The sequence below is a fragment of the Pteropus medius genome, unplaced genomic scaffold, assembly GCF_902729225.1.
Source record: "Pteropus medius unplaced genomic scaffold, Ma_sr-lr_union100, whole genome shotgun sequence".
NCBI lineage: Eukaryota > Metazoa > Chordata > Mammalia > Chiroptera > Pteropodidae > Pteropus > Pteropus medius.
This window is the reverse complement of record NW_024349800.1, coordinates 53,497,520-53,511,695: the sequence shown is the minus strand read 5'-3', so window position 1 is coordinate 53,511,695 and position 14,176 is coordinate 53,497,520. Positions and strand designations below refer to the sequence as shown.

The window sequence follows — 14,176 nt, the reverse complement described above, 5'->3', positions numbered from 1 at the left end:
TCTCATTCTTAATTAAAATCCCACTTTGGAATTAGACTTTAATAATTAAAGGAAAGTCTGGTTCTTAAAGTTTATTACAGTAAATCAAATACTGTACTATCAGAGAATTGTGAAATGGTCAAATATCATAAATGTTTATCTCCATTTGTATTTTAGGCAGATTTTTTAAATGGGAAAATATTTAGTTAAATTTTTTTTTTTCACTTTTTACCTAAAGTGACAATCTACAGTGAGTATTCTGAAACTAACAAAAACTACTGGTAAACTTAAAATGTCTTAATTTAAATTATTCTTGAAAAGCAAATTGTCGCCATCCCTGCCATGTCTATTCTTCATATTGATCATTCCTCTACCTGGGTGCCCTTTCTTTTCCCAACTTCCCCTTTCCCTCTGATTTTCCAAATTATATCTCTCCCTAAAGAACTATTCAAATCTCTCATTTTGCAGGAAGCTTCTCCATGCTATTTGAGGATACACTGATACGTTTATTCTCTGCTCTCCTTTGCTTCATACTCTGCATTGGAAATCCTATCATTTCATCCTATGCTTTCAGAACTGGCATTACATGCACACAGAGTAGCCAGTGAGACAATTGTTGAAGCTCTTCTTTCCACCAGGAGCGATCACTCCATCTGTGTGAACAGTGTGTTCTCTGGTTGGTTCAGTTGAAAGTCATATACTGCTGGGGAGTGTAGCCTATTAAAGCGTCCATCATAGTGATTCATTTCCTTCGTCACAGTGAGAGAGACTGGGAGTTTCAGGCAGCATTGTTATTTGCTGGCCTGGTGATCATCATGAATAGTGAAGAGAAAGCAAATACTTAGAGGAAATGGGGAAATAGTACAAAAAGGGAATTTAGAGATATTAGCGATAGGCTTCATCAATTTCAAAATTTCCCAGAGGTAAACTTGTCTGCTTTTATGTATAAATATGTATATGTATAAATATGTATAAAAATATCTATAATATTTTTTCCTTTTCTCCCTATACATTGGAATACTTCTTACAGAGAAGAAATGTAACCAAAAATTATAGCTATTACAGGATCTCATATGGCTAGGTATACTGAAGTTCCTGAGAACATGATTGTTGAAATAAAATGTTTTTCATTATTTCTATTTTATTTTATGTGAAAGAAGTTTAGTTTTCTAAAACTGAAATGTTATAAAAGTAGTTTATATTTAAACATTGATAAAATTTTAAAAATAAATTGTCAGAGGGGAAAAAATACAAATTGGGAAAAAAAAAAATCCAGCAGGATTTAGTATTTGGGCAAGAATGTGAGGAATCACACAATGGTCATGTTTATTCAGGTGACATTCATTGAATAGTTTTAGGGTGCTGAGTAAGTCTCCTTCATTCTTGCTCTCACGCAAGGAAGTGTGGTGAGAAGGTTGGGTGTACATTTCTGGAATATTTGCATTTTAAGTGATGAGACTGAAGAGGGCATTGATAATGAATGAATAACTGGAATATTCTATGTGGCAATTATAGTGCTGAGCCCTGGGTCCTAGTTGATATTGCCAAGACTATCCTACTAAGATTTTAATTTTAATTTAATTTTGATTTAAAAATCCTCCACCTGGCAAGAAACAAGAGGTGAGGAAAGAAAGAACTGAAGGGCATGGGCAAAGCGAGCCTGTCCCTTCTTCCTGGTCTATTTGTCTGTCTTTTTTTCCCTATCCCTTTGCCTTCCAGGGTTTTTCCCAACAGAGAGGCACGCTGCCTCTTTAGTACTGCCATTGTGCCAGCACCTACTTCTGTACTAGTCCTTATCACACCATATTGCACTTTCTTTCTTCTGTCACTCCGGTGAGAAAGGATTCTCCTTGAAATAAAGGCTTTGTCCTGTTTATCTCTCGTCCTTAGTGCCAAGCACAGGGCCTGGAACATAGTACGCACCTTGCAGGGGCTCGTTTCTTCAACCAATAAAGCAAAGATTACACAGAGAAGTTAAATGGATTATCCACAGAAATATAGGTTCCCGCTCCACGTTCAAATGTTGCTTTGTACTGTGTGAAAGCGTTCCAAATTCGGGGGTTTCAGGCCCACGGGGGTGCAGTAGTTAAAGGCCGAGGAAGTGGCACACAGCTCTACATCACACTGTGAGTAGCAACTTTGACTCTGAGAGGCGTGTATATTGGAACAAGAAATAGTAAAAAGGTCTAAGGGAGGTAGGTACTGGGCGATCGGCAAGGTGTTATTTAAAGACCACAGCATATTGCACGAGTAACTCACCTCTGTCCTCTGAGGCCAGCTTCTCGAAGAGAGAACGTTCTTTTGATCTCACAAGTGCCGGGCTCTCCCAGCCTCATAGGGAACTGAGATTCACAAGAGGGTTTTGGGATTCAATTGTCACTTTTTTCGCTCTTTCCCTCGTATGCGTGTGTGTTAAGCGGACTCTTAGTAGCGGCTCCCCCTCCATTCCTGCTTCTCTGTGCTGGTCTTTCCCCATTAGCTCAGCTCGGTAATAATTGTCACTATGAGACAGAAATACTTCCTAACAGACTGAGGTTTTTTTTCTCTTAACCTTCCTTTTCACATCTGCTAATAAATTTTAAACTGTAAAAATTGCTTTGATCAATTATGTGTTTAGGGTTTTCACAAACATGCTGATTTTATTATTTGTGGAAACTATTAAGAACACATTTGTGTAGGATTTCTCTTCTAGTGTCCCAAGTGAATTCTTTATATTTGCAGAGATTGTCCCATTTACCGATTTTCTGAGGATCTTGCAGATATTTTTATGTTCATGAAATAAGTAACGATGTAGGTATTGTTCAAAAAAAAAACAAAAACGCATTTTCAACAAACTCATATCCATGCTGGCAAATAATGATTAGAAATGCAGCAAGATCTCTATTTCAAGATAAACAGATAATTCTATACCTACCTCCCCACCCCAACATCACAGGTGGTACACAGGGGAGCCTGTAGGTGGCAGCAAGAATATTGCAAGTTGTACCTACAAAATAATACCAACAGCATAATTAAAACGAAAGGACAAATTAAAAATAGCTTCATTGTCATGTTCACAGTACTGTATAGTTAGCTTTAGGCAACAGATTTATTTTAAAGACAAAAAAAAGAGAGCAGGCATGACGTGCATCTGGGAATGGAAATTGGATAACCTCACAACGCAAAGGGCAAAAGACAATACCCTATTACTTTTATATGATCAGATTTGGGAAGCAGCTGAAAAGATGTTCTATAAATGACTTAATTGACACCGAAGGTGGCTAAAAGGCACATGGCAAAAGCTTGACGTTTCAAAGTGTGTTTTGCCTCACATACGTCATTTCAGCTCCATTTTCCATAACAATGAATTGAGAATGCAGAACACACACAAGCCACAGATTCTGGCTACCCAGTACACTTTAAAAAAAAAAAAAATCAAGTGCAATATGAAGAAAAAAAATACCCTGTGACATTTTTCCAACTTGCTTTTAGCAATGAGTATTGTCCATCATTTTAGGCAAGAAAGAAATAGCCTCATCTTAAACTGTGTTTTGGAGGTGTATCACCGCTGGGTGAGGAGGCACCAACAGTCCTAAGCTTCTATTTCTTTTGACCAAGTCAAGCTACCTGGGAGGTTTGGTGTGGGGTAAGCTGGGAATAATTCATAACTGTCAACTTCAGAGATGGATCACGGTATTATTTTTCAGAGGCTCATTGGTAGTTTGTAGGAAATTTGACTTGTACAGTGGTAAGGTAGAAGAAGGAAAAGGTGCTGACCAAAAATCCAGAAAAAAGAAATTACTAAGCATTGGAAACTAAGAAACACAACATAATCGCTGCAAGAAACAGTGATCTATTTAGCACCCATAACATAAGTGTCTTGATAGGGATGATATGGAATGATTTAAAACTTATGTAATAGAGGAGAACCCTTCTCCTTTAAGAAGGAATTAACTTTGATTTCAATAGAGTGGAATGTTTGTGTCTCCCTAAATTTCCTATGATGAAACCTAATCCCCACAGTGACAGTATGTGGAGGTGGGCCCTTTGGGAGGTAATTATTCATGAAGGCTCTGCCCATATAGGATTGGTACCCTTATTAAAGAGATTCCGGAAAGCTGTTTTGTTCCTTCGGCCAGGTGAGCAAAAAGAAGGGCATCTATGAAACATGAAGCAGATTCTCAGCAGACACTCAATCTGCTGGACTTGACCTTGGACTTTCCAGAACTATGAGAAATAAATTTCTCTTGTTCATTGGCTGGACAGTCTACACTATTCTATTCTAGCAGCTCAAACAGAATAAGACACCAGCAATTTGCTAAATTTCAACCACTGATTCTATGGTCAAATTGAATACCTTATTAGCTAATTGCTGACGTTACCTCCAAAGTGCAATCTATGCTGTCTCAGATAGATTAAGAGTAGCTGCTTAGTCACAGTATATCTCATTTACGATGTTTTTCTTACTCGAAATTTACAATCTTCAGAATATCTGTGATTACAATAGAGGGAGTAAACAAAACAGGGACCCTTGCGAATTCTGAAGATGAGTGAGGGAGAGATTAGTGGAGCCAGTTGTCGGCAGACACTGTGCATTTCATATACTCTCCTCCATTTTCCAAGGGGTCAAAAGGGTTCAAACGAAAAGTGTGAATGGAATAATTTCTTTCTCTTCATCCTATCTTGGTAGATTATTCTGTTTTTATCAATGGTCTTTTCTGTTTTGGTGATATGTATTGAAACGCAGGCTTAAGGGATTGCCAAATGATATGGGAAAGATGAAATCAGGGTTGGAAGAGAGGTTCAGTCAGCTGGAGTGATTTATTTTCTTTATATGACTAGAATTGATGCACCAGAGGACAGAGAATGGCGTTCTAAGTGGACAAGGCGGCTGTGATTCTCCTGTGTTACCTAAGATTAAGTCATAGAAATGTATGGACAGATACACTGGGAGTGTAACTGAATGATAGAAGAGAATAAATCCCTAATTCCCATTGTGTCAGGTTGTTTTGTACTGTTTCATTTTTGCATATGTTAAGAATGATTCTGCATCCCATCATAGGAGATGTGGCCGAGGCTCTACACAAACTGCTGGAGCCAGGGCTTGATTTCTGAGAATGTCACAGTTAAGTCGGGGTAGACCAGGCTAAGCCAAGTTCAAGCTGGAGTCTGATAAGGTAAGTTGCTTGTCAGATGCTAAGTAGACTGAAAGCCCAGAAGGCCAGCAGAGCGTCGAGACGGAGAAGTGGAGCCAGAAGCTCTGCGTTGGCAGAGACTGGATAGGAGAGAGAGCAGGTGGGAAACAAGCGAGGAGGCCTCTGAACAGTCACAACAGGTAGCTTTGGGCAAATGCAGTGTTGCTCCACCAGCTGGCAGGTGGTGCTGTAAGAGTCCGTCTGTCGTAAAAGGCCAGATACCTCTCTCTAAGCTGCAAACACATTAAATTCACACGTGGAGCAGGAAATTTCATCCACCTTTGGGAACTATGGAATTGCGTTTTCACCTTGGCACACTCTCTGATTTTTGACACACAGTGAATTGATATAAATTGTCATCTCTTGGAGACAGCCTGACAACAAATACTGCTAATCACTTCATCTTGAACTGCTCCTGGATGGTAGAGGGTTTTTACACACGTGCCTGTTGGAGACTTCACTAATACATTATGAAGCATATAGGAATTTGCTTTGAAGGGGAGAAACAATTAGAGACAGAGATTTACAGAAGACTGTAAGAGGCAGGGGGTCTCTTATGTCTTATTTCCTAAAGCCAAAAAATTCCAATAAAATCCCTTCTTAACTCACATTCTTAAACTAGAGATCAAGCCTTTTGAAGAATCGGCATACCTTAAAATCAATCCACATGGCATTGCTAGGATCAAAGGAAAGATAATGCTCTAAGGGCCCTACAACTTAAATTGTTGACCCAGCTGACTAGCGGGGGTGAAGGGAGTCTAGAAAAAAAATGACCTTGAGTCCTTCCTCCTCTCTAGATTGATGAGAGAACTGAATCTCTTCTGTTGTAGCCCTGAGACTTTACAGGGCCTTATTCTAAGGAAAATGAACAGAGATGTCTGTGTGTCCACATTATAATTGACATATTGGGTTCATAGACGTGGCATTCAAGGAAGTTATTATTTGAGAACATAATTAAATCACTTTTCTATCAGATAAGGCAAAATCCATTATGTATCTAAGGAAGGGTTTATGCTGGTGGTGATAGAACACCCTCTTCCCTGCTCTTAGGCATGGGGGTGACACTGTGGGGGAGGAAGAAACTTTTCTCTGTTTTTCTTAGCTCTTCCACCTGGTCTAATACTCAAATCAACATGACACAGACTAACGAGAGAAAATAATGAAATTTAATGACTGTGTGCATATGGGAACTCCACATACATAAGAGATTCAGAGACCCCACATACAAGAGAGATTCCGGGACAGAAAGGGAAAATGAGGTACACATATGACATTCTGAACTAAGGATGACGTAAGGCACCTTGGGGCTTCAAAAGGGAGGAAGGTCATCCCAAGGACAATGAGAAAAGCAGATATTCAGTAAGTACAACTTTGCCTTTGATAGATATAGATCATAAAATGTTATTTCTGGCAATAATAATTTATTTTATATATTTTAACTTGAATGCACATCCTTTTTTCTCTGAACATATTTTGGGCTTTATCATTTTTATGGAAGTTCTAAAATTCTACTTCTGTATATCGAAGTGTTGTCTTTTGTCCATTTATCTTCCTTGAAATTCAGTTTTGTTTCATTTTATTTCATTTCAAAGGCTTATGTTTTCCTTATAATGCTGAAAAGTTTTTCCTTTTTACTCTATTACAGCTCATCTCAATTACATTAGTTCTCTTAGAAATCCTATTAAATATGCAATAGCACTGCTGGATCTATCCTCTATGTCTTAACTTTTTCATCATATATTTGTTTCATATGCTGCCTTCTGGGAGACTTCTTGGCTCATTCTTCCAACTCTATAATTTGTCTCTTAATTGTGTTGGGAAAATATGATGAAAAATAAAACTTTCTACCACCCATGGAAACCCTCCACAAAAGTAGAAGAGAAAGAAAATCGGTTTATTATTAAATAAACATTAAACCAGAATGTGATGTGCAGGCAGGTAGTCTTCTATGAATTTCCAAAAACAGAAGGGAATTGTACCCTTTCATATAGCCTAGCAGACACAACCTGCTACATGCAAGTTCTCAAGATAAACAATAACTAGTCCTCAAGAGGATATAGCATCCCATTTGTTACACATACGTTATCCTAAATTCACTTGGTAGCTGGGGTGAACAGCTGTGTTAGGCAATTGGTTTTATCCTAAGTTAAAAAAAAACAAAAACAAAAAAACTCATATTTTTATGGCAGGGGCAAGGTTTACAACTTGGTGGAGGTAAGCCCACCTAAGTTAGGCTCTTTACCTTTCCACAGAAACTGTGAGGTAGGGGAACTATCTCTTCGTATGATTTCATTTTAAAGACCAGGCTCTCTGATCTTCCATAAAGACATATCTGGGTTGTAAAGCTGGCAAAAAGCTTACTTAGCGTTTAAAAAGATTTACACGCATTTCAAAGGGAGAGAACTTGGAATTATGTTTTCCAAAGAAAATGCTCTAAAAAAAGGAAGGAGGGAGTCTATGCCCTTATTTTCAACAGAGAGACTTGAACCTCTTGTTTTAATTTGTCCTTGCCTTAAGAGTTGCGACTTTATTTTTATTTCATTTTTTTCAGCAGACTCTTTTTATTTTATGAATACAATAATTGAAGTTCCCTGAAGATGTCAAATTAACTTATTTTGTGTTTATCCTATGCTTATATTTTTCAATTTATTTTTCATTTCTTTGGGTTTAGGTTTAGTTCGGTGCCTCTCTTCCATGTTTTTTTAAGTGTGTGTGTGTGTGTGTGTAGATTACCTTTTTGTGAGTGAAAGCTCTGACTATAGGAATTTCCTTTGGTTATTTTAGTAGCTGAAGGATGTGTTAATGTGTGGACTTTGCTGATAATTTGTAATCTGGGCTTCAGATCTCTGTACATCTTGGATTAGGACATCTTCTAGGGCCCTGTCCTACCAGCCCAGTGACCCACATTCACAGCTTTATTTAGTTCCAAGACAAACAGTGACCACTGTGAAACACAAGCTGGAAAGATGAAAAGGATACGCAGACCTCATTATTTCAAAAATGTTCTATATTTCAATACAGTTCTAATCACAATTATTGTCAGGTCATTTGCAGCTCTTTATGCCACTTGACCCTAATCCCAGTTACCTACGCCTGGCACATTTAATTTTCCAACCGTCAGATTGTACCCTTTATTTCTTATTACCAGGACCTTTATTTCTAGGGAGCTACTATGTATCTGGCCTCAGAGTTTAAATGATGATTCATTTACTCAATCCCCAATTGTTTCAGGCTCTCTTTTCTTTGTGCTTGGTCAGAGGTGAATGTGTAGCCCCACTCTGGCTGCAAAGAACATAAGAACATGTTCTTATGCACGTTGAGGTCTTTGGGAGAGATTTTTCTCCTTCTTCCATTGTAAAAGAAAGAAATACATGAGAAGAAGGTCTCTCCTGCCCTGTTCCCTTTGCTCCTGCTTGGGAGATTTCAAGCCAGGGGACAGTGTTTAGAGTTACAAGAAACTTCGTAGGACCCTGATAGCAGAGAAGGAGTACGATAAGAGTGTGAAGGTCATTGATGCAGTAGTGGATCCATGGAATCCACCTGGAATGGCTCACATCCAGACTTCTTTGTATGTGAACTGACTATATGACATTTTTTCCCTCTTGCATTACTTGCAGCTCAAAGCACCCTCCGCTCCATTCACTGCCTCACCTCAAAAGCTCTTCTTTTTCTGCGTGTGCTTTGGGCTGTAATTTTCTATTATGCTTCCCTGTTGACCTGATGTCATCTGCTTTTTGATCTTCCAGTAATTCTTCATCCTTGATCTGATTGAGGCACTTTTCATATTTTCAGCCTTTTAATAAATTTATTCTAAATAACAATTATAAAAAATATGTATATGTTTTTCTGATATGTAAGGGGTTTAGAGCAGAATGAGACTGTAGAGAAATATAACTAGTCTGTTGTCTCCCTACGATTGTCTGCTTCCAGTTTATGCTTATCTAAAACCTTCCTGTCTTTCAACATTCAGCCATATTGTCATCTTGCCAAATAATCTTTCTGTGATCCCCCTAAATTTTCATTGTATCTTATGTGTACCTCTATTGTATTTATCACATAGTATTAAAATTGTTTTATGTAAGGCTCTACCTGTCACACTCTAGGTGTTATTCATACTTTAATTTTGCAGAATAACTTATTCAGGGGAGAGAGAGTCTAGAGAGAGAGGAACTATGCATGTGCATGTGTGCGTGTCTTACTACTGGGATCTGAAAGTAGCATATATAGTATCCTTAGATGGAAAATGGAAGATGGCAGCTGGTTGCAGGGGAGGCTGGGAAATGTAGTCTAGCTGTATGCAAGAAGGAAAAACCTCAGATTTTGATGACTGCATTACAGTCTCTGCCACAGACCCCCTTGGTCAGTGCATCTGGCCCAGGGTAAAGATTGTGTCAGTGGTTCAGACATCACTTCTGTTTTTCTTTACTAACTTTAAGTCTCATTTCCATTTGTTTTAATAAAACTTTCCCAATCAGGCCAGCCTGGGGAAATTGACCAGACTAATACATATAAAGTCAGAAGCAAAAATGGATACTACTCAGCAGGTGGCTCTCCTCAAATTATCTGAGCTCCAATGATTAGTATATGAGAATGTATTTTCTCTTATTAGCCCCTGTAATGAGCTACCAGTCAACAAGGAGGCAGTGCATCAGTTGATTTTTTCCCTTTAGTTTAATGAGGAAAGAGAAAGAAGTTATTTCGTTGATGTTGTAACCATTAGCCAACTGCAAAGTTTTTCCAGAATAAATTGGAAGACGTGGGAGGAGGTGATATTAACTGGCTATGTGGATTTTCTAGGCTTTTCTTCTTTCCCCCCTTTTTTTAATAAAGCAAATTAAAGTCGATGTGAAACATTGATTAAAAAAATAAACTCCTAAGAAATGAACATAGAGCTTGAAGAATTGGGAGAGGAGAGAATAAATGTGTATACTTTTTCTTCCTAGCAGAGAAGACAAGATTTTATTTTTCCTGTTATCCAGTTGTATTCATGGTGGTGTGGATGGGTTACAGGCTTGGTGTTTAAGGCATAATTAGATTTGAAGCTTTGGTTTGCTCCCACTGTGCATTTGTGAAGTAACCTACATTTCCTGAGCATTAACTTGTATACCTCTTAAATCAGAATAACCATACTTACGTAGAGTATATTTACGTAACAAAACTGTGTGAAGGATTGCACACCATGAATGGGAGCATGTAGCGTGGCACCTGCCCCCAGTAAACACTCTGGAAATGCTCATTCTTTTTGGCTGGAGAAATAAGGACATTGATCTGTGTGAAGCAAACTCAGGGTGTGACACCGCTCAGACGATTTCCTCAACATTTGTTGGAACAGCGCTGTGTCCTGAAGGCACTCTGTGCTCCGTGATCCTGAGCACTTTGCATGTACTTCTGTGACGTTATTACCACATTATTATCACGCATGCTAGTCTTTGACCGCTGTGTTTCCTTAAACAGACTGTGATCTTTTAAGGGAATAGATCGTATTTCTTCTGCTTTGCTTTTCCTCTTATTCCAACAAGGATGAAATGCCAGTCAGTTTTTTATGCCAGGCACCATAGGGATCAAGAATGAAAAGATAGGTCTCTGCTTTTACAGAGTGTATACTCTATAGCACCTTTTGCTCAACTCTGCTTTCTTAGGTATGTTTAAACCAGGCCCAGGAAAGCTAAAATTGTTAAGACATATCTGGTTAAAAGGAACCACATATATGTTCAACTCATGAGGATGAAGGGGAACAAAGAGCAGACAGGATCTACTATCTTTATAATACCAGTTTGAAAAAAATCTGAAGGAATTTCCTTCATAAAAATGGTGGCCCGTCAGGAAAACTTGTAAACTGGAACCCAATATATATTTCTACAAAAAAACACATCATATTTGGCTTGCATGTAGACATTTTTAATGTACCTGGAAAAGCTACTCACACCTTGTGCCATGTATTTAATCCATCCAGACACCCTGACAAGCTTCAGAGCACATCACCACACATACGCCCATGTGAGAACAGAAAAGGCACAGGTTAGCAAGTGGAAAAGAAACAGGAACTTGGAGGTGAATCGAAACTGTGCTCAAGCCCCAGTCATAGCAGAGGAATATTTATATTTTTGAAGTTAAGTCTCTTTAAATTGCTTGTCTGCACATTAATTTGTAGTTTCTGTCCTTTTTTTGCACCACATGCACCAGATTTGGTAATTAACTTTTTAAGCCGAGTTCAGCAATTTATTGGGCTTAGTTTGCAGTCCGGAAACTGATCACATACCTACCCTGACAAGACAGTCTTAATGAGTCTGAAACCAGGAGCTGAAGCCCTGGGTGAGCTAATTCTGCAACCCAGAGCCTCGAGCCAGTTCCTGGAAATGATCCCAAATGGACCCTGAGTCTTGCCACCCACCGCATAACCCCCCACGAATGCCCTTCCCAGAGGGTAGATGGCCTGGTGCCACTGAACGTCTTCAGAAGCAATTTTTTTTTCTCTATTTTAATTGAATTTTGGGGGGAAAAATGTACAGCTCTGCAATATTTATTGCTCTGTTCATATAGAGAAAGAAACTTCCATAATATTGTAGCAATTACAAAGGTCAAAAGATTTTTCTCTCCTCAGGCCGTTTGATGGTACAGAGAGGCAGCGCATAATGAACACCACAATCTCCATCTAAACTGGGACGATAGCCCCAGCTCTCAGGAAAGGGGTTCTAATGAGATCTTGTATTAATATAATGCTGCTTTCAAAGCAGTCACCCGGATGCTGATTGTTCCCTGGGCAGGGCCAGATCCTTACAGCCTGCTTTGTTAACTAGATGAAGGCATGTCTCGCAGAAAAGACTGGTTTTCAGACGGGAAGAGGCCACTGGAATGTGTGCAGCTGAGCCCAAAGAACCACCGCCTATGCCTAAGCTTTTGACAGCTTTGTAATGAATGAAAAAAAAAAAAAGAAAGAAAGATAAAAGCAAGATACCTTGACAAGTTTCAAGCTACAGGATACAATAATATTAGTTTTCCCTGTGACTTAAAACGTTAGGGACAAAATCACTACGACTGAGACAGAAGTTTTTCTGCATCCAGAGCCAGCTTTGGGGATAGGGAACTTTATGTAACTTACATATTTTGTCAGTTCATGGGCTGGGAGTATTGAACCAGGCAGAACCAGGGGACAGATTCTGAGGGGGGCCACTTGAAGTTTTGCCCAGGCTGACAAGAAGCCAGAAAGTGAAACCACCTTGGACTTGTTGTTTAGAGTTATCAAACCAGTTCACAAACCAGGTGCTCTGGCTAACATTTTGTCACAGAATGAAAGAAAAAAAAAAGGAATAATGAGAAAAAAACCTTTTTAAATGCTTTTCTAAAACCAAAACATACCTACTTTAACAGCTCGATTCATCTGGGTAGTAAATAAATAAATAAATGAATGAATGAATGAATGAATGAATGAATAAATAAATAAATAAAAGCTTCTTGTGGCCTGATGTTTTCCTCCACGTTAGTCACCAATCGTGAGTGCTATCTTGCTTTTCATTTCTTTGCAGCAATTAGCAAGAACTGACCCGTCAGATATTTCCACAGCACATGTACATCTTCTAACCTCCTTCTGAAATCCAGACAATATCTTCCTTGTGTTTTCTGGTATATTTCTTATGCTCCAGAGATTGTCGACAATTTATTTCTTAGTAATCACCAAGCAAAGCACTGAGATAGACTTAATAAAATAATCATGTTAAGCATGATAAAAATATCGATACAACAGACAGATAAGTTTGGGGAGTCAAGAATTCTGAAGGTTCCATTTAGCTTTATGACCATCACAACATCTAAATTCTTAAATCTCAGCTTTCTTTTTTTGCAAAATGAGAAAATTAACCATGAATGGCATAGTTCCTAAAGTTCCACTTAGTCTTAAAATTTTATGGTCTACGTTTAGCTACCATAAACAGCTAGAAAGTCTTTTATAACTTACCTGTTATCTATATAGCTCAGGGAACTGCCACTGATACAGAATCGAATCCACATTAAGATCTATTACCTTCAAGAGTTTCAGTTAGAACTGCTGCCTCCTCTCTCTAAAGGGCAGAGCAAGCCTAAGAAAGAGGAAGTGTGACTCCTCAGCCTGGGCATGCATTTCAATCAGAAAGACCATTTGGAGATTTGATGCAAAGTTATTTCTGGTTGATGACACCACATGCCAGAATTCTCACTGATATTTTTAAATCGCTGCAGTAAAGTCTCAGTAGAAGAAACCACAAGATGAATTACACATGCTTATAACTCTGTCTCTGACAAACTTCAGGGTTTTCATTCATCTTTGTAATTTCAGCACTTGGTGTCACAGAAAAATCTTTGAGGAATAAAATTAAGAAGAAAACCTATCTCACCCAACGGTAAAGACCAGGGGTTAAATATATTGTTTTTCTAATTGGAGGCAGAGAAAAAAATGTTTCTGAATCCTCTACAACAGTTATTTTCCCTTCAATTCCCTTAGGCTTCGGTTGATGGACTATTTTTTAAAGAATTTCCTTTGTAGATGCCTTTTCATTTACGGAAAACTAATTGTTTTTCACAGTTATATATAAAAATACAGTGGGCTCCACTCACCACTCTGTATCAGGCTCAGAAAAATATTGTTCTCAAGGCACTCACTATTCTGAGGAAATTTGCTTTTATAAAGTGCTCTCATAGCAGAGTCTTTGTTACTTAAGCAATCATTAGGAACCGTTTACATATGTTAGCCAAATCAGGTTGATTATTCACATCCTATAAATTATCAGGAGGAGCAAATGAAAATCCACAGCCACATTTTTTAACCAAGCCAGGACCAGTGTTTTATTCTTGCTCTTGGAGCCCCTTGACACTGAGGCAAGGAGGGCATTTGTTGCTCAGACTCTGTGAAACCCTTTCTGTCTCAGGCCATGCTTATCTGGGGGAAAATAATCATGTAGCTGGAAGCAGTGTTCTTTCTCTCTCATCATTCTACCTTATGGCTTATCAGATTGTTCAGATGCCAGGATGCTAGTAAAACTGTTTACTAACAC

The 14,176-nt window shown here is 38.5% G+C and overlaps 1 protein-coding gene and 1 long non-coding RNA gene across 2 annotated transcripts in view; one reads left to right on the top strand and one right to left on the bottom strand.

Moving 5' to 3' along the window:
* Window positions 1-13,258, bottom strand: part of LOC120621911 (uncharacterized) — a 35,302-nt gene extending 22,044 nt beyond the window's left edge. The window contains exons 1-2 of the long non-coding RNA XR_005658339.1: window positions 13,105-13,258; window positions 2,894-2,965 (exon numbers count right to left, since the gene is read on the bottom strand). This is a non-coding gene — a long non-coding RNA (uncharacterized LOC120621911). The remainder of the gene's footprint in view (window positions 1-2,893; window positions 2,966-13,104) is intronic.
* The window catches only part of TDRD15 (tudor domain containing 15), a 635,306-nt gene that overhangs the window by 493,142 nt on the left and 127,988 nt on the right, over window positions 1-14,176 (top strand). The gene's annotated exons all lie outside the window — the stretch shown is intronic.